Raw genomic sequence first — 8,868 nt, forward strand, 5'->3', positions numbered from 1 at the left:
CCCATGGGGGTCACGCTGCCCCCCTTTGAGAGCTGATGCTGAAAAGTGCTGGGAAAGCTCGGGGCGATTATCTGCCTGACCCCGGTGAATAGGAGCTGGCAAAGGCCCTGAAGTGTGACAGACCCTGGAGCTGTGACCGGCCCTTTCACCCAGCAGGATGTGCCGAATGCCCCAGAGGACCAAGGGATGGTGGGCGTGGCACTTCAAGCACACCTTGATTTTCTTCTGTCAGGGCTGGGGCATCGGACCGTCCAGGCTGGGTTCCTGTGATTTCCCGCGCGTGCTGGGCGGATGGTTTCCTGTCCAGTGCAGATCGCTGCTGGTGCGGGACCTCTGCATATAAACGCTGGGTAAGTCCTGGTGGGTTTTTAATGGGCAGTGTCATGTGGTTTGGTAACTCAGGGTGCCCCTGTATAAAACTATGGTACGCCCACATCTTGAATACTGTGTACAGCTGTGGTCTCCTCACCTCAAAAAAGATATTTTGGACTTGGAAAGGGTTCAGAAAAGGGCAACTAACATGATTAGGGGTTTGGAACGAGTCCCATATGAGGAGAGGTTAAAGCAATGGGACTTTTCAGTTTAGAAAAGAGGAGACTGAGGGAGGATATGATAGAGGTCTATAAAAACATGAGTGGTGTGGAGAGGGTGAATAAAGAAAAGTGATTTATTAGTTCCCATAATAGAAGAACTAGAGGACACCAAATGAAGTTAATGGGTAGCAGGTTTAAAACTAATAAAAGAAAGTTCTTCTTCACACAGGGTGTAGTCAACCTGTGGAACTCCTTGCCAGAGGAGACTGTGAAGGCTAGGACTATAACAGGATTTAAAGAGAAGCTAGATAATTTCACGGAGGTTAGGTCCATAAAAGGCCATTAGCCAGGAGATAGAAATAGTGTCCCTGGCCTCTGTTTGTGGAAGGCTGGAGAAGGATGGCAGGAGACAAATCGCTTGATCATTGTCTTTGGTCAACCCTCTTTGGGGCACCTGGTGCTGGCCACTGTCAGCAGACAGGCTACCCAGTGCTGCCGTTCTTATGTTAGGGTTCTTGGTTGGGGCACAGGGCAGAGCCCATCGGTTCAGAGCTGCTAAGAGCAGAGTTATTTGCACTTACGTCCCAGCCAGACTCCCTCGTATCCCCTAACGCAGGGCTGGGGGGATCCTTTTTTGGGTCGGGGGCCACAGAGAAATCCGTCGGGCCTTGTAGGAGTTGGGCGGCAGGAGTGGAGCTTAGTGCCTACGGGGCCAAGGGAAACAGAGAGGGCACCATGTCCACAGGGCCGGGGTGCCATTTTCCCTAGGGCCTCCGGGAGGGCGGGGGGAACGAGTGTGTCTATGGTCTAGGAGCCAGGGCCCACCAAAGATGAATCCGACCCAGGCTCTGGTACATCTCTGCAGCGCTGCCGGCCGGTTCCCCCACCTCTTGGTCCTCAACCCAACTAGACCCGCTTCCTGACGGCTGGTTGCCCCCCGGCCAGCCCCGCTCCCTCCAGCCCCCTCCCAGCCAGCCCTGCTTCCCGGCGGCCGGTTCCCCCCCACCCCCTCTCCTCCAGCCAGTCCCGCGCCCCCCCCCCCCCCCGGCCCCTGCTGTTCGGTATTTTTTTTAAACCATCTGGTAACCCAAGCAGGTGGGGGTGAAAAGTGCATGGAAATGCCTGCACAGGCGCGTCTGGGAATGAGATGCTGCTCTAACATCTCCGCCTCTGTTCACTTCCAGCCCCTGCCTCGTGGCGCTGGCCCCCCCGTGGCCTGGGCAGGCCCCCCAGGCGCACCATGGCCCAGCATAGCAAGCTGCAGAAGCACGTCCTGAGCCTATACAGGCAGTTCCTGCGCACCGGCCGGGAGAAGCCGGGATTCCTGCCTCGCATCCAGGCTGAGTTCCGGAAGAACGCCAGCATCCCCCGGGCCGACGTGATGCACATCGAGTATCTGCTCCGCCGTGGCCAGAGGCAGCTGGCGCAGCTCCGAGACGCGAACACCAAACAGATGGGCACCTTTGTCCAAGCCAAACCGGAGGAGCAGTGACCCCTGCTGGTTGGCGCAAGCGTCTGTCTTGTACTGGGACGGTTGGGGGTGAATTCACAGATCAGCCTTCCTGGTTCTCACATCCCTGTGCACCCCTCGTGTCCAAACACAGGTGCCTGGCTTGGCATTTGCTGAGCTAAGGTGTCTTTATTGGCAGCCAAGCTTTTAAACAGTTCAGGTGTGGATGGGTGATCTGGAGGAGATGCTCTTGTTTCCAGGACCTGGTACACAATTCATTCTACCCCTGCTGGCTCCTCTCTTCGGGTATGTCTACACTACAGCGCTAGTTCGAACTAAGCTAATTCGAACTAACGCGTCTAGAACTAAAAACTAGTTTTGCTAATTCGAACTAGCATGTCCACATTGAGTGGACTCTGAACAGGGCTTAAGGATGGCCGGAAGCAGTGCCAGCAGGGCATCAGAGGAGGACTTAGAGCGTGGAGATGCAGTCTCAGGCTAGCCGAGGGCTGCGCTTAAAGGGTCCCGACCCTCACCCCGGACAGACAGTTCTAAGGGGTGCCCCGCTTGAAAACCAGTCCTGGCTTGGAGTGCCCGGAGTACCCACACTGGGCACATCACACCACTCAGCCATCAGCCCGGCTGCACTTGCCGCAGGCTGCCATCTGGGGAGAGGGGGCAATCGGGGGGCTGCAGGAGAGCTTCCACCCCCAGAAGCCTGCAGAGCCAGCCCAGTCCTCCCCATCGGGGGCTCGTACCCCATTCCTCCCTCACCTCCTTCCACTTACCCTTCCCTAGCCCCCCTTCTTATTGATGTACAAAATAAAGATAACGTTTCTTCCAACATTGACTCTGTCTTTATTGAACAAAACTGGGGGAGACTGGGAAAAGGAGGTGGGAGAGGGGAAGATTAAGGCTGGGAGAGGGGAGGGCAACTAACATGATAAGGGGTTGGGAACAGGTCCCAGATGAAGAGAGGCTACAGAGACTGGGACTGTTCAGCTTAGAAAAGAGGAGACGGAGGGGGGACAGGATAGAGGTCTCTAAAAGCAGGGGTTGGGTGGAGAGGGTCCCGGGCAAGCTTCCGGGAGCCGCCAGCCTGGTCCCGGGAAGAGGGGGTGGGCTGGGGGACATCGGGTGGGTGGCTCTGTGCCGTGCCAGGTGCAGGGTCTGCTGGCTGGGTGCTAGCAGGCTTGCACCTGGCACGGGCACCGTAGCCAGCCCGTGCCCCTTTAAGGGGTCCGGGGCCGGGAGGGGGGCATAGAGTTTCCCTGGTGTTGGCCAGAGTGGCCACCAGGGAAACTTGGGGAGGGCTAGCCTCCCACTCGTTCGAATTAAGGGGCTACACAGCCCTTAATTCGAACTAGTAAGTTCGAACTAGGCTTAAGCCTCGTAAAATGAGGTTTTCCTAGTTCGAACTAAGCGCTCCGCTAGTTCGATTCAAATTCGAACTAGCGGAGCGCTAGTGTAGCGGCTATGAATGTTAGTTCGAACTAACGTCCGTTAGTTCGAACTAACATTGTAGTGTAGACATACCCTTCCATCCTTAGCCAAAGAGGAACAAGCCAGTTAGCCCAGGGAAATAAAAGAAAGGGAGAGCGGTGACGGAAAACCCTGTGTCTGTCATTTTTTCAAATGATCTATCTTGCCTAAAAGCCTGTCAGGGATTGGGCTCTGTTGCAGGAGGTGCTGGCGAAACACTCCGTGGATTTGGGTGCTACAATTCCTGAGTGTCGTCCGCCTTCCTGCCCCCTCCCCCCACCGAAGCGCTTTGGAAGGCTCACAAAGGACAGAGACCTGCCTTTTGAAAATCCGACTCCCCACCGGTGTCTCAAGACAGGCGGCTCTCTCTCGCCAAAAACGGAGGCAGCAGCGTGGGATGACAGGCAGCCAGGTCGCAAGGGGAGGTGCTTTTTAGACCAGTTCCCTCCTGGCACTCCGTACTGCTGCCTCTGTATCAGAGGCAGCAGCACAAGCTGGCAGCAGCCCTTGCCTGGGGGCTGGGTCTGAGCTTCTGGACCTGGTGCAAACTGGAACTGAGCGAGGCTGCCTGCCTGCCTGGCTCCTAACACACTGTAAATGCAGAGCCGCAGAGGGGGTAGGTCCCGCACCCAGCGCGAGCCAGGACTGAGACAGCTGGCCCCTGGGGACTATCGAAAAGTCAAGTAACCGATAAGAAATCATGAGGTTAATTGACTCCTCAGTGAATATCTAACGTCCCTAATCCCTTTTCATAGTTCCCCTCTGGACTCTCTCTCCTAAAGCATGGCCCTGAGATCTGGACACAGTGCTCCAGCTGAGGCCTCCTCCGTGCCAAATAGCTAGGAGAGTGACCTCCCATGTCTGCCGTACGTCTCCTACCACGCCCCAGGGCTATGCCCTCTTACTGAAGGGCTTTGTGTCTGAGATCGCTTCTCTCCTAGGCTACGTCTACACAACGAGTTTTTTTGGCAACAAATATGCTAACGAGGGACTCTATGACACGCAATGTCATTTGCATATTTTCTGCCGATCCGTTTTTGTGCTCGGGGTTTGTGCGCAAAACCAAGCCGTGTGGATGTTTACTTTTTGTGCAAAAAACCCCCTTTTCCCACAAGATCCCTATTTCTGCAAAAAGGCCGACCGATCTTGTGCAAAAAGGGGCTTTTGCCTAAAAAGAAAACATCCACATGGCTTGTTTTTGTGTGTTCTTGCGAAAAAACTTGTGGCGCGTCTACACTCTACGTGTGTTCTTGCAGAAGTAAATTTGCAGTAAAGCATCAGAGAACAGGGCTCCTTGCACAGGAGTTATTCCTCTCCCGACGATGACTAAGCCCCCTTTGTGCAAGAGCTGTTGTGCAAGAAGGCAGCGTGGACGGGCACCAGGGGCTTCTTGAGCAAGACACTTTTATGGCTAAAATGACCATCAGAGCTTTCTTGCACAAGAGAGCGTTCACACTGCCATGGACGCTCTTGTGTAAAAGCCTATGGCAGGGTGGAGGCACTCTTGCACGAGACCTTTTGCGCAAGAACAACGGCGTGAAACAGCTCTCGTGCAAGAAGCCTGCCGTGTAGGGCAGGGAGCAGCCTATGAGGGAGGGGGAGGGACCCCTAGTAATGGCTCAAACTTCCCTGGGGGGTGGCCAGAGGCAGGAAATTTGCCTGGCAGGGTGAGGGGGGGGCGGTGACCTCACAGGGGCTTTGGGCAGCCCTCAGCATATAAGGCAAAGGGCAGGTGGGGAGGTGATGACCTCACAGAGGGACCCACATCTCAGGCTGATAAAAGCGGGGGGCGGGCCCAGGGGACTTTGGAGACCCCCGGTTGCTTTAGCTCTGGTGCGTCTCCTCCTCACGGTTCGTTCGCGTTCTGTGAGTTCCACATCCCGACACCTTTGTGACGAAGGTAAGAGCCCCCAGGGGTTGGATCCCGCCCGGGGCCGGCTGGGTTCCAGGCAGGCCCAGCCCTCGGTCAAGGGCCAGAAGGTGATTCCTCACCTGGGCTGCGTCCTTAGCGCCACTGGGGCTTTCTCCTGGTTGGTTTCCCTTTTCCTCCATCCCCCCACATTTCTGCTCTGTTCTTGCCTCCTCTGTGACCTTCCCTTGCTGCCTCCCCCAGCTTGGGACCCAACAGACTAGCTGAAGGACGGGGGGTGGTTTGCAGGAGCCGTGGGGTGGGGGATGCAGCCCCCATTGTGGGGACTGGGGAGGTGGGGCTGGAACAAGTCTATGCCGGTGTCTTTGGGGAGAACGCTCCACCCCCCACACCTTAGATTCTCCCCTGATTGGCCAAGAAGGGGCTGTTGATGGGCAGGAGACTCGTGGAATGAGGAGTAACGGTAGTTTGAACTAGGAAGCCTAGTTCGAACTACCTAGTTCGTGCCCCGTGTAGCCGCGCTGCACGGGGTTCGAACGAGCGGGGTTTGAAAAATGGCGGCTCCCCGCTTATGCAAATGAAGCCCGGGAAATTCAAATCCCGGGCTTCATTTGCAAGTGCGGTATGCCTACATTACCCTCCTAGTTCGAACTAGCGGGGTAGTGTAGACATACCCTCAGGTCCTTGCAGTGCCTGTGCAAGACCGAACCGATAAGCAAGGGGCCATTTGGGGGCTGGGGGCAGTCGCTCTGGGGAGCTGGAACCCCTGGATTTCGTTCATCAGGCTGCGCCCCAAGCTCCCCTTTGCTCCCCTCATTTCCAGCATGGCCAAACGTTTTCGGCTGTGGTTCAAGAAAGCCCTGAAGATGGCCCCAGGGCCGGTGGGGAGCAGCTTCTCCGTCCCCGCGAGCGGGGAAGCTGGATCCCACCAGCTCGGGGCGACTCGCCCACCGGCCAGGCCCCCCCGGACCTGGCTCCAGAGGCGGCTGGGCAGGCGGGACCCAGCCCAGCGGGGGAGCCGGGTAGGGTGGCTCCGGGGCCTCCTCTGTGGAGAGAAACACCTGCCCCGGGAGCCCAGCCCCCATTACCACCAGGGGGCATCGCCCTGCCCGGCCCCCGGGGACCTGCCAGTCTCCGGGAGCCCCCAGCCCGTCGCTCCCCGCACCAGCCCCTGCAGCTGTGGGTCCAGGTACGTCAGCAGCAGCGCCTGGGCCTCCAGCTGCAGCCGGGCCACCTCCTGCAGCCGCTCAGACCCAGGTGAGGGGCCGTGAACACGCTGGGCCCAGGGGCTCACCCAGTACCTGGGGGGGGGAGGGGCAGCCCCAGTGTCTGCCCCGCAGCCAGGGCAATGGATGGGGGCGGGAGCTGCTTGGCTCTCTTGTGCCTGGTGGGGCTCTGCTGAGGGCGTTGGCAGATGTGAGGGTGGCAGGGGGATGGGTCCCTGCGAGGGGCGTGTGGGGCCCAACCTGCCCTGGGTCCCTGACATGGGGGCGCGTGACCCCTGCTGGCCGCTGGAGTCACCCTGGTCCCTTCCCTCCCGCACAGAGCCCCCCTGCGCCTCGGCGGAGCTCTGCCAGGAGCGGGTGGACTCCCGGGTGGAGGAAGGGGCCATCTATGACATCGAAGAGCAGCTCCACACCCGGGACACGGTAGGAACCTTCTCCACACGGGGGGGACCCGAGATTGTCCGGCCCCTTCCCAGCACGTCCCCCCCCCCCTCCGGGAGGGGCTTGTCCCTGGGGATCCCCCTGGGGCCCCTTCTCCTGCATGACCTGGACCCCCCAAGCTGGGGGCTCTTGTCATGCACCAGCTGGGCCCCCACAAGCCTGAGGCTGCAGTTGGGGGGGGGAGTGTGGGTGCTTGGACAACCAGCAGCTCCCACCTCCACTCCTGGGAGACCTGAGCCCTGCAGCTGTCCGTGGGGGGCAGGCAGGCCCCAGGCTCACAGACTCTCTCTGGGGTGCAGAGCCCAGCCGCCCTGCAGCGGTTCCTTCTGGCCGTCACCCCTGCCTGCCTCGCCGCCCTCCAAAGGGGCGAGGACACCCTGGCGCCGCGCTGCTGCAAGGACACCATGATGGCCAGGATCGTTGTAAGCGAGTCGCGGCAGCCGGGAGGAGGGAAGGGGATACGTGGGGTGGACAGGGGTCTGCCTGGGCCATGGCGGCGGGTGGGGGTGCTGGAAACGGGATGGGTGGAGCCAGGAGGGCTGGAGGTGGACATGGGGAGGGTGGGTGGGGATGCTGGAGGAGGGAGAGACACAGAAATGGGGCAGGTGTGGGGTGCCGGACAGGAAGGGGGATTCGGGACAGGGAGGGGTCTCCCCGGGCCATGGGGGGCTGGAAGGGAGCCGAGCGGGCTGCTGGGGATGCGCCTGGGGAGCAGGGATGAGGAGGTTCAGAGGCTGGTCACCAGGGCAGGGAGGGGCAGGAGACGGCCTGGGGACAAGGATTGAGCTGGTCCCGGTTTGGGAGGGGGGTGCTGGGAGGGGCCCTGTTCCAGGCAGGGGGGCTACAGGGCAGCGGGAGGCAGTGGGGTTGGATCCTGCTGGGTGGGGGCGCTGGCCGTGTGAGCGTCTCTTGGGGGTCCCAGCCTCACACGCCCCTTTGTCTCCTTGGGTCTCCCAGGAGATCATGGAGGACTCGCCCCCCCCGCTGGTCTTGGCCGACTGCCTCAACGCCGCCTGCAGCCTCAGGTACCGACCCTCCCCCCCCCGCCGACTCCCCCAGAGCAGATCCCCTGGCCAGGGAGTGGGAAAGTCTCTGTCTCCTGCTGCTGAATTAACAGTCTCTGCCCCTCTCTCCTGCCAGCACCTTGCAGCCTCCCCTGCGGGCCCAGCTCCTGAGCCCCCTGCTGACGGCGGCCGTGGGACAGACAGTGTCTGGGGACTGGCAGCAGGAGCCCATCCACACTCAGGTACGTCCCTCCGGGCCCTGCTCCTGGGCTGGGCTGGAGCTCCAGAGAGGAGTGGGGGGGGGGGGGGGCAGAGGGCGGGAAGAAGCTGCAGGTTTGGATCCTTCCCTCCAGGTTTCCAGTTGCTCTCCCTGGGGGCCCGTCCCTTCCATGCCCAGCCTGGGCTCCTCCCTGCTCTGCGAGGCGGCTCAGACCCTGCTCTAGGCTGCACCCCGGAGCCAGCGGGTGGCCTGGATTCCCCAACCCCCCTCTGACCCAGGGCTCCCCCTTGTCTTGCAGCAGTTCATCCGGGCCCTTCCCTACGACCTCCAGGCCCTACTGGCGAGCCTCCTCGACGAGTCCCCAGACACCGCCCGGCTGCAGCTCATAATGGAGGTGAGCCCCGTGGGGGGGACGGGGCCATTGTCCCTGCTTCCTCGGGGGGGGGGCCGAGAGAGGAGCAGTGTCAGTGGCTGGGGGGGGCACAGTCCGAGAGGAGCCCCAGGCTCTGCCCAGAACCGGCACCTCCCTACGGGTCCTGACCTGCCTCTTTCCACCCTAGCACCTGAGCCCGTGGCTGGAGTCCCGCCTGCCCCAGGAGCGAGCCAGGGCCCTTGGCAGCACCACGGCCCTGCTGGGAGTCG

General features: G+C 60.4%; 1 long non-coding RNA gene across 1 annotated transcript; it reads left to right on the forward strand.

Moving 5' to 3' along the window:
• Window positions 1-7,306: 7,306 nt before the first annotated feature.
• On the forward strand, window positions 7,307-8,242 carry LOC149523296 (uncharacterized). Its single transcript, XR_016347129.1, has 3 exons — window positions 7,307-7,424; window positions 7,960-8,027; window positions 8,143-8,242. It is a non-coding gene; the product is annotated as an uncharacterized LOC149523296 (long non-coding RNA).
• The last annotated feature ends 626 nt before the right edge of the window (window positions 8,243-8,868 follow it).

This window comes from Pelodiscus sinensis, chromosome 18, assembly GCF_052426305.1.
Source record: "Pelodiscus sinensis isolate ZL-2025 chromosome 18, ASM5242630v1, whole genome shotgun sequence".
In the NCBI taxonomy this organism is placed as follows: Eukaryota; Metazoa; Chordata; order Testudines; family Trionychidae; genus Pelodiscus; species Pelodiscus sinensis.